The 17,654-nt window shown below is 38.3% G+C and overlaps 1 non-coding gene across 1 annotated transcript; it reads left to right on the forward strand.

Moving 5' to 3' along the window:
• Window positions 1-4,570: 4,570 nt before the first annotated feature.
• Window positions 4,571-4,677, forward strand: LOC125112329 (U6 spliceosomal RNA). The gene has a single exon (XR_007131122.1). It is a non-coding gene; the product is annotated as a U6 spliceosomal RNA (small nuclear RNA).
• Window positions 4,678-17,654: the final 12,977 nt, after the last annotated feature.

Here is a 17,654-nt window from a genome sequence, read left to right on the forward strand (position 1 = left end):
CAGCTATTTGCCAACCGATACAAAAGTGTACCAATATTTTAAAGTTTTGAACCAACTGAATATCAGCCCTGCTTTCAACTATTACTTTTCCAAAAACTGTCTCATCTTTTTTCCTGCCCCCATTTGACATCAACCTTTCTATTTATTCATTCAATAAATATTTGTTGAGCACGTGACCTCATTCTAAGTAAACAAAAGAGACCAAAAAAACCCCTGCCCTTGTGGCCTTTCATTTTAGTGGAAAGCGATAGAGAAAACACCTTCCAGAAAGGAAGACATTTTTACAGTAAGTAAGATACTTAGTATATTTGAAGGTGATAAGAGCTGTGGAAAAAGAGAAAAAGGAGAGGGTAATGGAGTTTAGACTGCAGGGAGCAGGTGGAGGAGATTTTAGACATGCTGAACTCCCTGAGAAGGTGACTTGAAGATAAGCAATGAGTCATCTGATGGGGTAATGCATTCAGGACAGAGGCAACAGGCTATGTAAAAGCTTACATTCTAGGAACTCCTCATTAACCAAAGATGATTTAAGCTCCAACCTCCTGCTTTACAGAGATCAAAAGTATTAGTAGATGATCTCTTTGGCTTTTCCTCTTGGCACATCTAAGACCTCCTTACATTTTTTTCTTTTCCTTCACGTCTTAGATAAATAACTGCTCCTTCTTCCACAGTCTTCTGCTTTCCTTTCCTACATTGTGGTTCAACAGAAACAAATCTGACTAGTATCCATGAGGACGCAGCCTTAACCTCTTTCTTGAGTTCAACATATTCTATTTATAAATCTAATACTTTAAAAAAATCGCTTTTACTTGTTAGTAGGTTAATATTCAATTAATTGTGTTTAGAATGATTGACTTCCCCAAAATAGTTTAAACTGTTTTCAAATTTTACATAATCTCCAAATATTTCAAATATCTGACAGAATAGACTTTCAAATGTAAAAAGCATGGTTTATCTAAACACTTAAATAACCAACAAAACCACATACTGATTATCGTAATAATTACAACACATTTCCCGGAACTAATACAAAAATTAGAATTCAATACCTTTAAGCTATATCATAATTTTCTGTACATTGCCAGGGTTACAGAATCACTTTTCCAACCGAAGACCGCACGTTTTCCATCTTACTTGGCCTAAAATTGGGGGCTACAAAAGTGCCATAGATTTAAGTCTATCAGAGATTATGAACCTAGGACCATTTCCTGAGCTCTTTCTTTCAATGTTGGGCATTCTCCTGCCTGCCCATTTTCTTTGAACCTAGCAAGCAGAGAGAAAACACAGAATGAGATCTGAAGGGAAGTTAGAAAAAAAGAAATAAAGATGGGAAAATCCTAGTCGGAAACAGAGTTGAGGTTACTGAAGATCCCAGCTGACAGAGGATATGCCCTCCGACTCTTTTTTTTCTTTTAAGCGAGCAACCTCTTTTACAACCTTAATTGTTACTGCGACTTGCTAAGAATCTCCTTTCTGCCTAATTGCATTTCATATTTTTTTGTCTTTCTTTTGGCCTCCCTGTTATTACTGGCAAGCCCCTTTAACTTAGAAAACTTCAATCAATATAGACTGTCATCCTCTTTTTTTGGAAACTGTTTCCCTTGCTTTCGTGAGGCTACAGTCTCCTGGATTTTCTTTTATCCGTCTTCACCACCCCATTTGTTCTCGAATCCTTTCACTCTTTCTTCCTCCCTGCACTGCATGAAGGTGACCAAGCTCCAGGGTTCAGAGCCAGAGCCCTCTAGCTCTCTCTAGACCCTCTCTCCATTGGAATCTTCAGCAACTTTAACTCTCAGCTTTCAACCAGGACTTTCCAGTCGGCACCTCTCTTTCCCAATTTCTTTTCTGAATTCAGATCTGTGTTTCCTATGGACTACTAGAAATTTGCACCTAGATTTCTTGCCTTTAATTCACACTCAATTCAGCTAAAATAAAATTCTTTATCCTCTTCACAAATAACACCCTCCCCACTCCTCCTTTATTGGTACTAGTATTCTCCCAGACCCAAGACTTGAAAAGTGGTAACCTTATAAAAAGAGACAGTTGGGGGTTCTGAGGGCAAGAGGGATGGTAGGAATCACAGAACAAAATCAGCCTATCTAGAACAGACTCTCCAGAGGGAACAAAACAAAACACCAGGGCTTAAGGGTTATGTTCCCTGTTCTGACTTGAGGCTATGTGTCCTGCTAAGTTGAGTCTCTGCAGAACAGAGTTGCCCCAGACCCAATTCAAGCTTTAGAACTCCATCTGGTAGGGAAGGACAAGCTTCCTGGTGGGTTAAAGCTTTCCCCATCGGTTAAAAAAACTGTTTTAATAAAACAGCACTCAAGAGTTTTTCTTTTCAGGAGCATCCAAGTGAATCTACTGACTGCAGGACCACAGATCCCTGAACTTTAACTCTGAGGATTCTGTTGTACTCAAGCACCTAGGAAATTTGAGGGCTCCTTTCTCCCTTACTTCTCATATTCAGTTCAACGTTAACATAGGTCTTCTTTCTCTGATATGTCTCTCAAGTGCATTCATTTTTTTTTCTTTTTTGCTTTTTAGGGCCACATGTACAGCATATGGAAGTTCCCAGGCTAGGGGAAAGTTCCCAGGCTAGGGGTCCAATCAGAGCTATAGATGCCAACCTACACCATAGCAAAGTAGGATCCAACCTCCACCATAGCTCACAGTGACGCCAGATCCTTAACCCAGGGAGCGAGACCAGGGATCAAACCGGCATCCTCATGGATACTAGTTAGATTCATTTCCACTGAGCCATGACAGGAACTCCCTCAAGGGCATTCTTTTTCACTCCCTCTATTACCACCTGGACCAGGTTCTTATGACCTTGTTCCTGAGATACTTTGGCCAATATTGCTATCTCTTTGCCAATGGTCCTTCTCTAACCAAGAATCAAGTCTTTCCTGTGGTCAGAAAGTACCTTGGAGTAAGCTAGTCCAAAGGCCATTGAACTCTTGGAGCCCTTCCCCAGTGTCTCTTACTGCCCCTCCAACCTGGGATAACTAATCCGTCTCAAGCACAGCAATGAAGTTGAGTCCCATATTACTTACCTTTTTTTCCAAAACCTACAGTGGATTTTCCAGAGTAAAATTTGAACTACGGAGTTCATATTGAAGTAAGGGTCCCTCAGCGTAATAGTCATGAACCTCTTCAATGCCACCTCTCATCACAGCTCCTCCACCACTCACAGACCACTTACTGTTCCTCGCACACACCATGCAGTGGAACTCTGCTTATCTGCCCACTTGGTTCCCTCTATCCTAGAGTGTTCCATTCTCTGTTTACCAAAATCCTGCCTATTCTTTAAGATCTAAGGCTCAGATTCTCCTTATTTGAAATTATCTTTTCCTCTCTGCTCCCCTATAAGCATTTCACTTATATGAAAGAGGAGAATGGTAGTAGCTGTGCACATGTATGTATCCTTCAGAAAACTATGAGCTCCTTGAGTACATGTATTTTGTGGGTTTATTTTTTTTTTGAGAAATTCTTGAGAAATTGAAAATTCCCTATTCTCCTGACTTTCTGCTTTTTCAGACATTTTGGTTGGTTTTATATGAGGCAAAGTGTTTTTACATAATTATTAATGAAACATTCATTCTTTTATTCTCTACAAGCTGTACAGGGGGCCGCATGAGTGAATTCTTGGCACAAATAATACACTGAGGCTAATGACTAGAGCAATAATCATACAACTGCCTTCCTGGCAGAGAACTGCAGTGAGGCGAACTGTAACTTCTAGTGCCTGGTGGTGGCAATATTTTCCTCATTAGACCTGCTCATGGGACATGGTTTTGGGCAATCTTCCTAAAAGCTTAGCCTTGAGTCTAATGTTCCATCGTTCCAACCATTCTGTCAACTACCTCATACCTTTTAATGAAACTCTTTTTCCACTTGGTCAGCCAAAGTCAGCTTCTGTTGCTTACAACCAAGAACACTGACTGATAATATATTTTCCTTAAATCCCCATAGACAAGCTGAATCAGGATCATAACATTTAAAACATCTTTCCTGAAGGGGCAGGGATAAAACAGTGAAAATATAGTATTAAAAGTAACCTATCACAGGGTACTCAATAATTGCTGCTTTCAGGGGCTACGAGTCCAGCCTGTGCTCATAGAGTAATTTCATAGGCCTCTGTGCCTAGTTTCTGACATGGTACAGGTGCAGAAGCTAGCTTTTCCCCTACCATAGCCAATTATCCTTAGGCACAGAAGGCAAGTGCCTCGGACCCACCGTACTTTTAGGGACCCGTGAAAACATTTCAGTTTTAGTTTTGTAAAATGGGATTTTCAAAATGGATATCATTATAATTAATATGGAAATTATAGCAAATCTATAATAATGAATCCAGCCTGGATCATACAGCACAGTGTGTGTGTGTGTGCGCGCGCGCGTGCACATGTGTGTGTGTAGAACAGAATAGTAAAATTAAAAACAGACCTGCACACATATATGGTTAATCAAATATTTACAAAGATGCCAAGTCAACTCATTAAGATAGGAAGTCTTTTCAACAAATGGTGTTGGAACAACTGGAAAAATGTATAGAAAAAATAAATCTTGAGTGCTCACTTCAGCAGTTTATGTACTTACATTGGAATGATACAGAAAAGACCAGCATGGCCCTTGTACAAGGATGACATGCAAATTCAAGAAGTAGTCCTTGTTTTTAAGACAACTGATTTTAAGTATTCTTACCACATACACAAAAAATAGTAACCTGTGAAGTGATGGATTTTTTAATTAGCTTGATTGTGTTACTCTATTCACAGTGTATACATATATCATTCTTTAATTATAACAATCTAAAGGTGAAAGTACAGAAACAGTAGAAAGATCAGTGGTTGACAGGAGTTCGGGGAAGAGAGGCATGAAAAGGCAGAGCATAGAGGAATTTTAGGGCATCAAAACTCTCTGTACGATACTATAATGGTAGATGCACATCATACAATCATCCAAATTCATTGAAAACCCTAATATAAACCACGGACTTAGGGTGCAGAATATTGATTGTGAGGGAGACTGTGTAGGGGCATGAGTATATGGAAATACTGATGCCTTCTTGTCAGTTTTGCTGTTAACCTAAAACTCTTCTAAAAAATAAAGTCCATTAAAAATGTAAGCCATAAACTGAGAATATTCCTATATATATATAATAAAGAACATATCCTTATACGATTATATATAAAGGACTCCTACAAATAAAAAATAAAAGGGTTATGCATTGTCATTGCAGCAGCTTAAGTCGACTCGAACAGATATTTCACAAAAGCAGGCATATTAGTGGCCAATAAGCACATGAAAAGAAACTTGACATGATTTGTCGTCAGATAAATATGAATTAAAACTACATTGAAATTCTACTTCACACTCTCTAAAATGGCTAAAACTAAATATTGACAACATCAATTGTTGGCATGAATGTGGTACAGGGGGAACTCTCATACACTGCTCTTGAGAGTATAAAATAATACAGCCTCTTTGGGCAACTGTTTGGGAGCTTATAAAATTATACACCCGCCTAATGACCCAGCAATTCCAATCCTAGGTATTTATCCAAGAGAAGGAAAATACACATTCACAAAAACTTGACCAAGAATGTTAATAGCAGCTCTACCCCGCCCCCCCCCCAAAAAACCAAACCAAAACAAAACAAAACCTGGAAGCAAATACAAATGTTTATCAACAGGATAATAGATTTTTGAAAGAAACCTTGTATATTTATACACAGTAGTATTACTCAGTAATAAAACAGAATGAACTAATAATAACGACAATATGGATGAATCTCTAAAACATTGTACCAAGTAAAAGAATCAGATACAAAAGAATACTTATTGCATAATTCCATGTATGTGACTTTAAGAGCAAACAAACTAACCCATAGTGATAGAAATCAGAACATGGTAACCTACGGAGTTTCTGTCGTGGCACAGTGGAAATGAATCTAACTAGGAACTGTAAGGTAGCAGGTTTGATCCCTGGCCTCGCTCAGCGGTTTAAGGATACAGTGTTGCCGTGAGCTGTGGTGTAGGTCGAAGATGCAGCCTGGACCTGGCATTGCTGTGGTGTAGGCTGGCAACTATAGCTCTTATTAGATCCCTAGCCTGGGAACCTCCATATACCTCAGGTGTGGCCCTAAAAAGACAAAAAAAACAAAACAAAAAAAGCCAAAACCATGGTTGACTATTTGGGAAGGGAGATTGACTAAAGAAGGACATAAAGGAACTTTCTAGGGGTAAAGGCTAGGGGTGAAGGGAATGTCTTACATCTTGATTGGCATGTTGGCTACAAGAGTATATACAATTATACAGTTAACAGGTACCGGCAACATGTTAACTTTTACCTCCACAAGAAAGAAATGTGCAAAGCCTCTGCCTAAACTCTACATATTAGTCACTCAAAAATATTTTGATTACTGATAATAAAAATAATGAAATCCCCCCTCCCAGAAAAAGAAGTATGACCTTAAGCTTGTTAAGCAAGACATGTATACATCTTTTTATTTTCTTTCCCTCTCATGCCTGGAGGAGTGTCCAGAACACAATGGTTGTTGAATACACATTTGAGGCAAGTTAAAGAAATGAACAAATTGTTTTGGCAGTTTGTAGACATGCAATAAGACATTCAGGTAGCTTCTTCCAGGCATGTGTCTAGTTTCCAACTGATAACTCCTTATATAGAGAGAGAGACCTTCCTTCTCTGCTTCTCTTACACTATCAATGATCACTCTAGCTGTAAGCAAATGAACTCTCTTAACTCTCTTTGCTGGTCAGCTTGTGTGTATGTGTGCATGCGTGGGTATCTCCATGGTATGATCATTGTCTTGCGTTTTTCTCCTGTGAAACTGTCTAAATTGATGAGATTATTTTTGAAAATTTATCTAATCACATAAATATATAGTATAAATAAACTGAAAACTAAATCACAAGTACTTTTGAGAGAAAAAATCTTTGCTTAACTTATGGTTTTTAAGATAATTTCCCCTCAAAACTAGAGGAATGACTGCAAAGTTACTCTATATTGTATATGTTTTGTTCCAAGACTGTTTCCAAACTAAAGCTCTTATTAGGAGAAATGTTTTCTCTACTGATAATTTTGAACTTTTGAAAAATATAAATATTATATAACTGTAGGTAGATACATTAGGCTAATGTTGAAAACAATCTTTTTTTCCCCCTGAGATATATTCATCCTTAAAATGAAATTACTTTCAATACTTAAATGTGACTTGAAAGAATAGACGTTTTTTATAGTTTCAGTTAAAGAAAAGCAGATGTCAGACAAAGATGTGTTATTGGATTCTAACTATTGAAATGGGATGTGTCTGAAATTCCAGATGAGAATAGAGAAAGTGGGGATGTGTTAAATGTTAATATTTACATATCAGAGCTGTATTTTCCAAGGATATTTTGCTTTAGATTAAGTAAAAGTTACTCAGAAACCTTAGATCTTTGAAATATTTATCAAATATAATTGCATTTCGGTGAAAATAACTGCATTTCAAAAGCCAGAAGCTTCAATAACTTCCAGATTAAGAAATGAAGTCTCAGTTAATTTGAAAAGATGATTGGAGAATTTTATTTTATTATACGACTGGCATAAAAGGAAACTTCGGAACCACCTACAAGTTCTGATCCTTTGCTTTCAACTTGAGGTCACATTCCACTCTCCAGTCATGGGATGGCCTCCTCCATGAAGCACACATCTGGTTTAAATTCCCACCATATGTGATAAATCAGTGCATCACAGATAATAAATTTGGAAGACTGTATCCCTTCAGGATTTGACTTCTAGTCTCTTAGCCTTTGCAAGTCTGATGATTTTTCCATCTTAACTCATCTATTCATAGTAATAAGAGAAAGCTCAAAATACGGGATGTGTGCTTTAGAACTAAGAACTTGTTTCCAAAGGTAATCGGTGGGAAACTTGAAATGAACAATCTTTGCTGCTGCCGTGTCTTTATGAGCTTTGAAAAACTGAACCCAACATTGCACAACTTCCTAGGCTGTAGTTCTTTTTATCCAACTATGTTTAGTAACTGGGGATTATCATTAAAGTGTAATGGATATTCACTATTTGGATTATTCATAAATTTATTCTCATTTTAGAACAAATATTGAAGAAAACCTTATCCTCATTTTTATTAGTTAAAGCAAGACAGACCACCAGTTGTGAGAAGACAGTTTAAAATTGTGGTTAAGGACATGAATTTGCCCACCCTATTGCTTGAGGGTGACTTAGGCAAGTGTTGAAATGCTTTAAACCTCTATTTTCTAATCCATAAAATGGTGATAATGATGGTAGTAACTTCCTTATAAGGTTGTAAAGATTAAATGAGACAGAGTTCCCGTCATGGCGCAGTGGTTACGAATCTGACTAGGAACCATGAGGTTATGGGTTCGATCCCTGGCCTCACTCAGTGGGTTATGGATCCGGCGTTGCTATGAACTGTGGTGTACGTTGCAGATGCGGCTCGGATCCCGTGTTGCTGTGGCTCTGGCGTAGGCCAGTGGCTCAGCTCCGATTCGACCCCTAGCCTGGGAACCTCCATGTGCTGTGGGAGCAGCCCAAGAAATGGCAAAAAGACAAAAAAAAAAAAAAAGATTAAATAAGACAATGCTTATAAAACACTTAGCGTAGTACCTAACACATACAAACTTTATGAGATTGTTGGATATTAGCACAGTTGTGATTTTACCTACCCCTCTTCTAATTTCCAGGACTAGTGCTGTCAAAAGTGGAGGCTTATGAGAGATGCTATTCCATAGTGTGTCATTAATAATGGCCCTCAAGGGAAAGTTATTTCTGTGGCCTTTCTCTCATCGGCTGCACTACATTTGGTGTGTGTGTGTCTCTCCTACTAGATGCTGAGTTATTTGAGGATAGGGTCTATGTCTTATGTTTCTTAGAATTGCTGGGTCTGGTTAATTGTAGACTCTTACCAAGGGAATGTATAATCGAACATACATGAACATATACTTAAAGCATTAATTGTAAATTTGAGTTATTTACACAGTTTTAAATAATTAGAAAGACTGCTTTCTTTTAACTGGGTCTAATAGAGCCGTATAGATATCACAACTACAAATTATAGTTAAGAATCAGGTATTTTTCTTTGTTTACATTTCAAAGATGACGATGCTTTTTAGGCATTTTATATTTGAGATGCCCATTAGACATCCAAATGGAGAGACTGAATAGGGTGTTGGATATAAGTTTGGAGAGGTCTTTAAGTTTCCAGAAACTTATAGAAGTCTGTAAGTCTGGAGAAAATAGGGAGTTGTCACCATATGGGTAGTACTTATAGCCATGTGACTGAATGGGATCACTGAGGGAGAGGATATAAATTAAGAGGGAAAAAAGTCCTAAGACTAAACCCTGGGACATTATAAAAGTTAGAGTTTGGAGTGATAATAAGAAGCAACAAAAGAGACTGAGCTAGAGAGGGTCAAAGAAATTAGAAGAATTCTGAGAGTTATCACATGTCCACCTCTCACTGGCCCTGGCTCTCTTCAACTCACTCTGATTCCTCTCATCTATCTCAGGAGCTTTTTCCAATTTCAGTGCACTCTTTGGATCCACATCTCTAATTTTCCTTACTGCCCCTCTGCTTCTCATGACCCTCACTCAGTAATTCTCTGTTTTGCCTGTGTCTTCAGATTTGGCCCACCTGCAACTTAAGGACATAGGGTTGGGGTTCCTTTGGCAGCCTCAGCTCACAAGAGCCTTGTACCTCTCCCTTATTCATCACCTCTGTTGTCATCCTCTCTACTGAAAGAGGCAGAGAGGTAGCTCCTCTTGATGTTCCTGGCTTCAGATCCTCTGACTCAACTTTCAGGTGGACACCTTGCACCCCCTGAACTTGTCCTAAGCCCTGATTTCATGGACTTCCTCCTTGTCTGTGTATTGTGTTCTTGCTCCAGATCTCGGCATTTGGCCACTTTAGAGAAACAACCTGTCCTTTTCAGTCAGTCCCTGAGCTCCCTTCTCTCTGTATAACCTCATCCCCACTCTACCCCAACTTTAGTGGCTAGCACTTTTGCTGTGACCCCTCGGGTCACTTGAGACATGCTGGAAGGAAGTCAAGTCTCCTGAGCCCAGCCTAATACATTGCCCAAACTTTTTACCATATGGTGATCTTAAAGAGCCTGGGGGCTGGGGGTGGGGGTGGCAGGATTCTCTGGAATAGAGATATACGAGATGGAAAATTCAAATATTTGATTCTCAACCTTCAATTTGTACTTACTTCCTGCAATCACATGCTAAATCAGTAGGAATTTCTTGAGGGAGTACTAAGGAGTCTAATTAGCAAACAACACCTGATATTTTCCCTAGAGACTGTGGGATAAAAATTAGTAGGAGGAGAATAGAATCCCAAGATAATTATATAGGTCCTAGAACTCTTTGAAAGGGTTGCTATTTGAGGGCTCTATAATCATTAGTTTGTCCATGTTTAGCCTAAATTTTTGCTAAGTAGGGTTAGGAATGTTTAGGGGAATAGAGACTGAGATCTCGTTTAACAAACCATTTGAATCCCTGATTTTCAAGGCCGGTATACAACTAGATCTCTAGAAACAAAGTAAAGAATTTCCAAGTTCTAGGTTTTCTATTTGTTTTGCTGATGATGCTTGATCTAGAACAATTGTTTTCTCTACCTCAGTCCTTCAGTCAATAACAGGTAGATATGTGCTGAGATTTTCACTTATTTTTATCAAATAAGATTACTTTTTATATGTAATTGTATCATTACTACTTTTATGATGACACAATGTTTTATTCCATCGTGAAACATCCAAACAATACAGAAATACTTTTAGAAACTAAAAGTCCTTAGAAGTCCTCCTCTCCTTAAATGTAATCAGTTCATCTCGGAAGTGACAGTCATGGCTCAGTTAATGAACCCGACTAGCATCCATGAGGACGCGGGTTCGATCCCTGGCCTTGCTCAGTGGGTTAAGGGTCTGGCATTGCCGTGAGCTGTGATGTAGTTCACAGACACAGCTTGGATTATAAGCTTCTATGGCTATGGTGTAAGCCAGCAGCTACACTTTGTATTTGACCCCTAGCCTTGGAAACTCCATATGCTGTAGGTGCAGCCCTAAAAAGACAAAAGACCAAAAAAAAAGTAATAATAATAATATATATATATATATAAAATCAATTCCTTTGAATAGTTTGGTGAATATTCTTTTAAATATTTTTATATTACAAAAATGGGATATATGGTACGTATTGCTGAGAACTGATAAATATGGTACATATTTTTATTTAAGAATATATTATTATTTAATATATATCTTTCTATATCAGTACTTGTAGCTCCATCTCATTCTTTTTAACAGCTATATAATACTGTATAGATATACCAAAATTTCTTTAGCAAAAATAGTTATATTCAGTTTTTTAACAAACACAATCAATGCAAAAATTAATATTCATGTATGTATTGCTTCGTACACTATGTGAGTACTCCTGTAGGATACATTCCTGGCATTGTATTTCTTAGGCTACAGATATATACATTAAACATTTTGAGGAGTTCCCATCATGGCTCAGCAGAAACCAATCTGACTAGTATCCATGAGGACACAGGTTCAATCCCTGTCCTGTTTCAGCGGGTTAAGGATCCAGTGTTGCCATGAGGTGTGGTGTAGGTCCCAGACATGGCTCAGATCTGGTGTTGCTTGTGCCTGTGGTGTAGGCCAGAAGCTACAGCTCCAATTCAACCCCTAGTCTGAGAAACTCCATATGCTGCGGGTGTGGCCCTAAAAAGGCAAAAAAAAAAAAATTTTTTTTGAGAAATAATGACAAAATTTTGCTTTTAAGAAGTTGTGTCACTTTTTTCCTGCACATCAATAAAGTATGCAATAGCTGTGTTCATAAACATTGACCAACAGTGAGTATTTCCTGAACATGCTAGGTAGAAAATTGTACCTACTCAAATTTGCATTTCTCTAAATGTTATGGTAATGATTAAGTTAAACCCTATTTGTTAAATATATAAAGCAAGTATTTTTATTGACTGCTTTAAAAGAGCTGTAGTTATTATCATTACTTAAAGGCAAACCAACTGTATCTTAGGAGCAAGGCATATCTGTCTGTCTATCTATCTATCTATCTGTCTGTCTATCTATCTGTCTGTCTGCCTATTACATTGTGTCAAATACTGAATAATGACTGGTGTCGAAAGATGAACAATGACATTTCCACCCCCTGCTGCTTTCACTATGAGGGGAGGAGGGCCATATGCACACACAGCTAAACTAAGCAAGTGAATGGGGGAGAAAGACATTAAATGTGGCTTGAGGACTCGTCATGCTTTGAGTGCCAACTGGAATTTATGATTAATATATAGAATTTTAAACTTTCACTCTTGATATGAAATGCTACTGTATTTTGACAAGACTCTTTAAAGTCAACATCTAAATATAGTTCTACCTGAGAGGGTACCGCTCAGGGGTAGAACATTTGACTGCAAATACAGTTCTACTTGAAAGTCTACCAGTAACAAACTTTCCTGTTAATCATAATTTTTCTTTGGGCAGCTGCAACAATATCACATGACATTCCTAACATGGGTTCTCCTGACCCAGGATCATTCCTGGAGTGTTCAGTTCCAAAGATAGCAGCCTCATTGCTTCTCTGTTCTTTTCCATTAAAGAACTCTGTATTTTCTTCATTTGTTGACAGAGATGGCTCTTTTGGAAAGACAGATGACATGTTGTCTACAGGTTATATTTGTGACAGCTTCTTGTAATACATTTTGCACTCAGTATGTGTCAAGCTCTAAGCTTGGCTGAGATGAGAATATGGCCAAGCCTAATTAAAGAGCCAGGTCAGGAAATGAATAGGTTGGCAAACAGCTAAGAACTGGATCATGTAGAGTAAGAGACATCTGTGTTGAGGTCAGGCCCAGAGTAGTCTTTCAAATTAAAGGGAGGATCACACCAGGGTAGCTACTATGATGAAGTGCAAGAGTGAAACTGGAGGCTAAGGATGTATGAGTGTCAAGAAGTCAAGGAATTGGTTTAGTGATTTCTCCACTAACTGAACATTAATACTGTTCTAGAACAAGAACTAATTAGATCAGTGGAGGAGTGATTGTCGGAGAGGGACACAACAAGGGGAGTTAGGCCACCTATACATTCCTAATAGGATACTATGATAAAAAGCTTCATTTGTAGTCATCTTTATTTCCTCTTACTCCATATGTGGCAGATCTCATAATTTTTTTTTTGCTATTTCTTGGGCAGCTCCCATGGCATATGGAGGTTCCCAGGCTAGGGGTTGAATCCGAGCTGCAGCCACCAGCCTACGCCAGAGCCACAGCAACACTGGATCCGAGCCGCGTCTTCAACCTACACCACAGCTCACGGCAACGCCGGATCGTTCACCCACTGAGCAAGGGCAGGGACCGAACCCGCAACCTCATGGTTCCTAGTCATATTCATTAACTACTGCGCCACGACGGGAACTCCTTTTTTTTAGATCTCATAATTCTTAAGGAACCACAGTCAATTATGAAAAAGAAGGAAGTCTTGCCATTTGCGACAACATGGATGGACCTGGAGAGTATCATGCTTAGTGAAATAAGTCAGACAGAGAAAGACAAGACTGTATGTTTTTCTTATATGTGGAATCTAAAAAAAAAAGAAAAAGAAAAAATGAACAAATATGACAAAATAGAAACAGACTCACAGATAGACAAACTAGTGGTTTCCAGAGGGAAGATGGGGGCGGGGGATGGGTGAAATAGGTAAAAAGATTAAGAGGTACAAACTAGCAGTTATAAACTAGCAGTGATACAGTGTAGGACACAGGGAATATATTCAGTATTTTATACTACTGTATAATATTTATCATATGGTGTCTAATGTATAAAAAATATGGAAATACATGTTGCACACCTGAAATTAATATCATCTCAACTCTACTTCAATAAATTTTTTCAAAAGATGAAAACCAGTTTTCTACAGAAAAAAAAAATCCTTAGAAAATATCTCTTCTTGGATGTAACACATAAAACTTCAGTATTCTAGGTTGACCAGGATGGTTTTCAGATTTCCCTGAATTATAACCTACTTTAGTGTGTTATTCAGTGTATATCTAAATGGTTTACTTTTGTGGAGTATAAAATGCTAATTACTCAGCAGATGGATACTGCAGGGGTTTCCAGATCTTGATGTAGTTTAAAATAAAACAAAATTTTCTTTGTATGGGTGGGATTTGGCAGTTCTTTTGAATTCTTTACTAAAAAACATTTCCAAGAAATGTGTTAGAGAAGAGATGTCTTTACCCTCCACTCTCTCACCCCACAAAACCATTCTAGCACCATGCTTGTTTTAAGAGGGAAAAATTAAAATGTCCACAAAAGCATGTGAGCAAGCTGTAACTTGATTTAAATATTTTGTACTCTTCATCTGTACGTTACCCCTGGGATCTTCCAGCCTTCTTTTCCAGGGAAATTTCCATTTTAGTTCTGAGTGTCTGGATCTTAATTATCTATTCCTTGTTAGTTTCCAAGATTATTCTTGGTGTTCTTAGATCAATGCCAAGGCACAGATCTCATTTCTTGCAGTAAACATTTTGAAAGGAAAAAAACTACAAAATTTGTTTGAATAGAATAAATTTACCTCATATTAGAAAGCTGAAGCCAATAATTACCAAATCACACTTTATTTTACATATGAAATTGGCTATCACAATAATATTCTCTGTTTATTATTCCTCCATTATTAATTACAAAAGAAAGAGTTGGCTATTTGTGATGCATCAGAATGAAAACTTTTATTCATTCTTTTGACTTTTCAAACACATGCTAGTTCATTATTTTAATAAAATGCACTAACAGATGTTAAGCAGAATGTGGCCACATCTGGGACATATAAAATACCATTCCAAGTCTCCATAGGAGGGAAATAGCAATATTGTTTATTTCTCCCTGAAAGTCTAACTAGCCCATCTCATTTAATTTGTTTAACACTAAGCTGAACAGTGAAGAGTAGCGCCAATTATATTGCTTGTCTTGGGAACATAAAAAGGAACAATGAACTAAAACACCCAGGGAAGTGTCACAAAAGGAAATGCACTATGCTGAAATACAAATAAAACTTACAAAAGCTTGTGGCTAGAACTATATTTTTTCAGCTGAAGAGGTAGTAAATCTTGAGTTGCCTGCTTCCTGAAGCCATCTTGAATTATAGGTCTCTTTAGGCTTTTCCACAATGTTCCTACTTAATTTGACCCTTTCAAAGAAAGCACAGCACATTTAAAAGACGGCAAGTAGAGATTTTGGTAGGAGACGTGTTTTGACAGTTACATATGTAATATACATAGTGATTAAAGTCCAAGCTATTCCAGTCTTTTAGCCTACCTTTTAGTTTTAATTTTTTAAAGTAACTTTTCTGAGAAAAAAACCAAAACTTGATGGTTTTCTGTCAAAGATCAGGTTCAGAGACTATTATGTTAGCATTTGAGGATTGGAATAAATATTAGTGTTGAGAGGAAGCTCGGAGATGTTTGTCTCAGACCACTAGAAAGAAGACAAATGCTGGAGTCGTACATGCGGCACAGACGGGGAAGGCACAGTGGGATGTATCCTGGACTTGGAGTCCGACGACCTCAGTTTGAGCCTCAGCCCTGCCCCTTAGGAATCAATGTTTGGGAGAGTTAGTTAGCCACAGAAGTCACATTGCCCTCCTCTGTGGAGTAGGAATAATACCTTGGAGAATTGTTCTGAAGATTCAGTGAAATGAATAAACGTGTTCTATAAACTGTGATATATAAAGAGAGAGAGCTTTTTATTAACAAAGTTTTGGTGGCCTGCAATCTTCATCTCAGATAAACAGATAACAATTAGGTATCTGGAGAACAGCTGAAAAGAAATCCATGTAGTCGATGTAGAATAGGCAGACATGAATTTCCATTTAAGACACACTGCCTATATACAGGGAAGGGCTCTGGAGGACTAAATGCAATCTTGACAGAAAGGTCTGCTCTGAAGTGGTAAAAGTGAGGCAAATCAAGCTTCATGAACTATCCTATTTCACATACACACTGAGATTCCCAGTCTTTCCCATTCTCTTAACACCCATTTATTGAGCACCTACTGTATGCTAAGCGCTATGCTAGTTATACACTGGTGATTAAGATTTCTGCTTTCACGGAACTTGTATGCTAGTTACATTCATATCCTTATTCCAAGCACTGAGCAAACTGTTGGCATGTAGTGAACACTCAATAAAGTTGACTGAGCTGAACTAATCTCTGAGTTTGTAGCATTACCATAGCAGAAATCCAGTAAAAAGGTGATTTTTTTTTTGTCTTTTTTGCCATTTCTTGGGCTGCTCCTGCAGCATATGGGGGTTCCCAGGCTAGGGGTCGAATCGGAGCCATACCCACTGGCCTACACCGGAGCCAGAGCAACGCGGGATCCGAGCCGCATCTGCGACCTACACCACAGCTCACGGCAATGCCGGATCCTTAACCCACTGAGCCAGGCCAGGGATCGAACCTGCAACCTCATGGTTCCTAGTCGGATTCGTCAACCCCTGCGCCACGACGGGAGCTCCTAGGTGATTTTCTTGATCACAGATTTCTACCCAATTCACCATGTTATTAACAGGTTACTTCTGAAGTTTTGAGGGAAAAGAAACTTTCTAATTGGGGTTCATCTAGTAATCCACCTATAATACTTGTATTATATAGTGTTAATATCTTCCTGCTTAAAATATGGTTATCACTTCCAATTAGCACATTTAATAAGGGGGCAGAGTGTTAGTACAAAATGTTTTGCAGGGTAGTGTCCCTCACGTCAGGTCAAAAAATTAGCGAAAAGAACATAGGCTGGATGTCAAGTCACTATTTATAGACTGACTATGGACCTGACATTGATTTAATATACAATTTAAAACAAAGGGGAAGAAAAATATTAAGTCCATTCTATTTATATGATAATCAACTCTTAAAGAATACAGAGAATTTATTTTTGAAACCATATCTTCCTTGAAGCCACTCAGGAGAGCCAATGTTATGAAATAAGGCTTCTTAAGAGTGTTCTCCGAATACCTAGAAGCAGACTGATGGGGTCAGAGTGACTGAGTTAGTATTGTTCGCCAATATCACTGCTTCTCCTGAGCTCAGTTCAACCTTGGTTCAAGGACTCAGCCCCCTTGCAGATAGAGGAGGCCCTGCAACCAGTTTTGGCCAATGACATGTGAACAGGGATCTGTTTCCTTTCCAAGCTAAGGCTGTGAAAGTTCATAGGGATTCTTTAGTAGTCACTTTCTTCCTCTGCCGGGAAACTTAGTTGCTGTGTTCCAGGTGATACTGCTGTGAGATGGCGAACCCTCTGTCAATATGGTTTCTGCAGTGACTGGAATAGAATGAGTCTGATTTACATGAAGCATGAGCAAGCAGTAAACTTTTCTTGTGTTAAGCCATGGTGATTTGGGAGATGCTTTGTACTACATTGTAACATAGCCTTCCCTGATTGATGCAGTCAGGAAAGGCCCATAATACTCTCCAAGTTTTTGGGTAAGAGATAAAATAGATAATATGCATTCCATTAATTTGTCAGTAATGTCTTTCATATTAAGGATGCTAGCCTGAGGTCTAGCTTTTTAATCACATTTAATCCAGATATC

Source organism: Phacochoerus africanus, chromosome 11 (genome assembly GCF_016906955.1).
Source record: "Phacochoerus africanus isolate WHEZ1 chromosome 11, ROS_Pafr_v1, whole genome shotgun sequence".
NCBI lineage: Eukaryota > Metazoa > Chordata > Mammalia > Artiodactyla > Suidae > Phacochoerus > Phacochoerus africanus.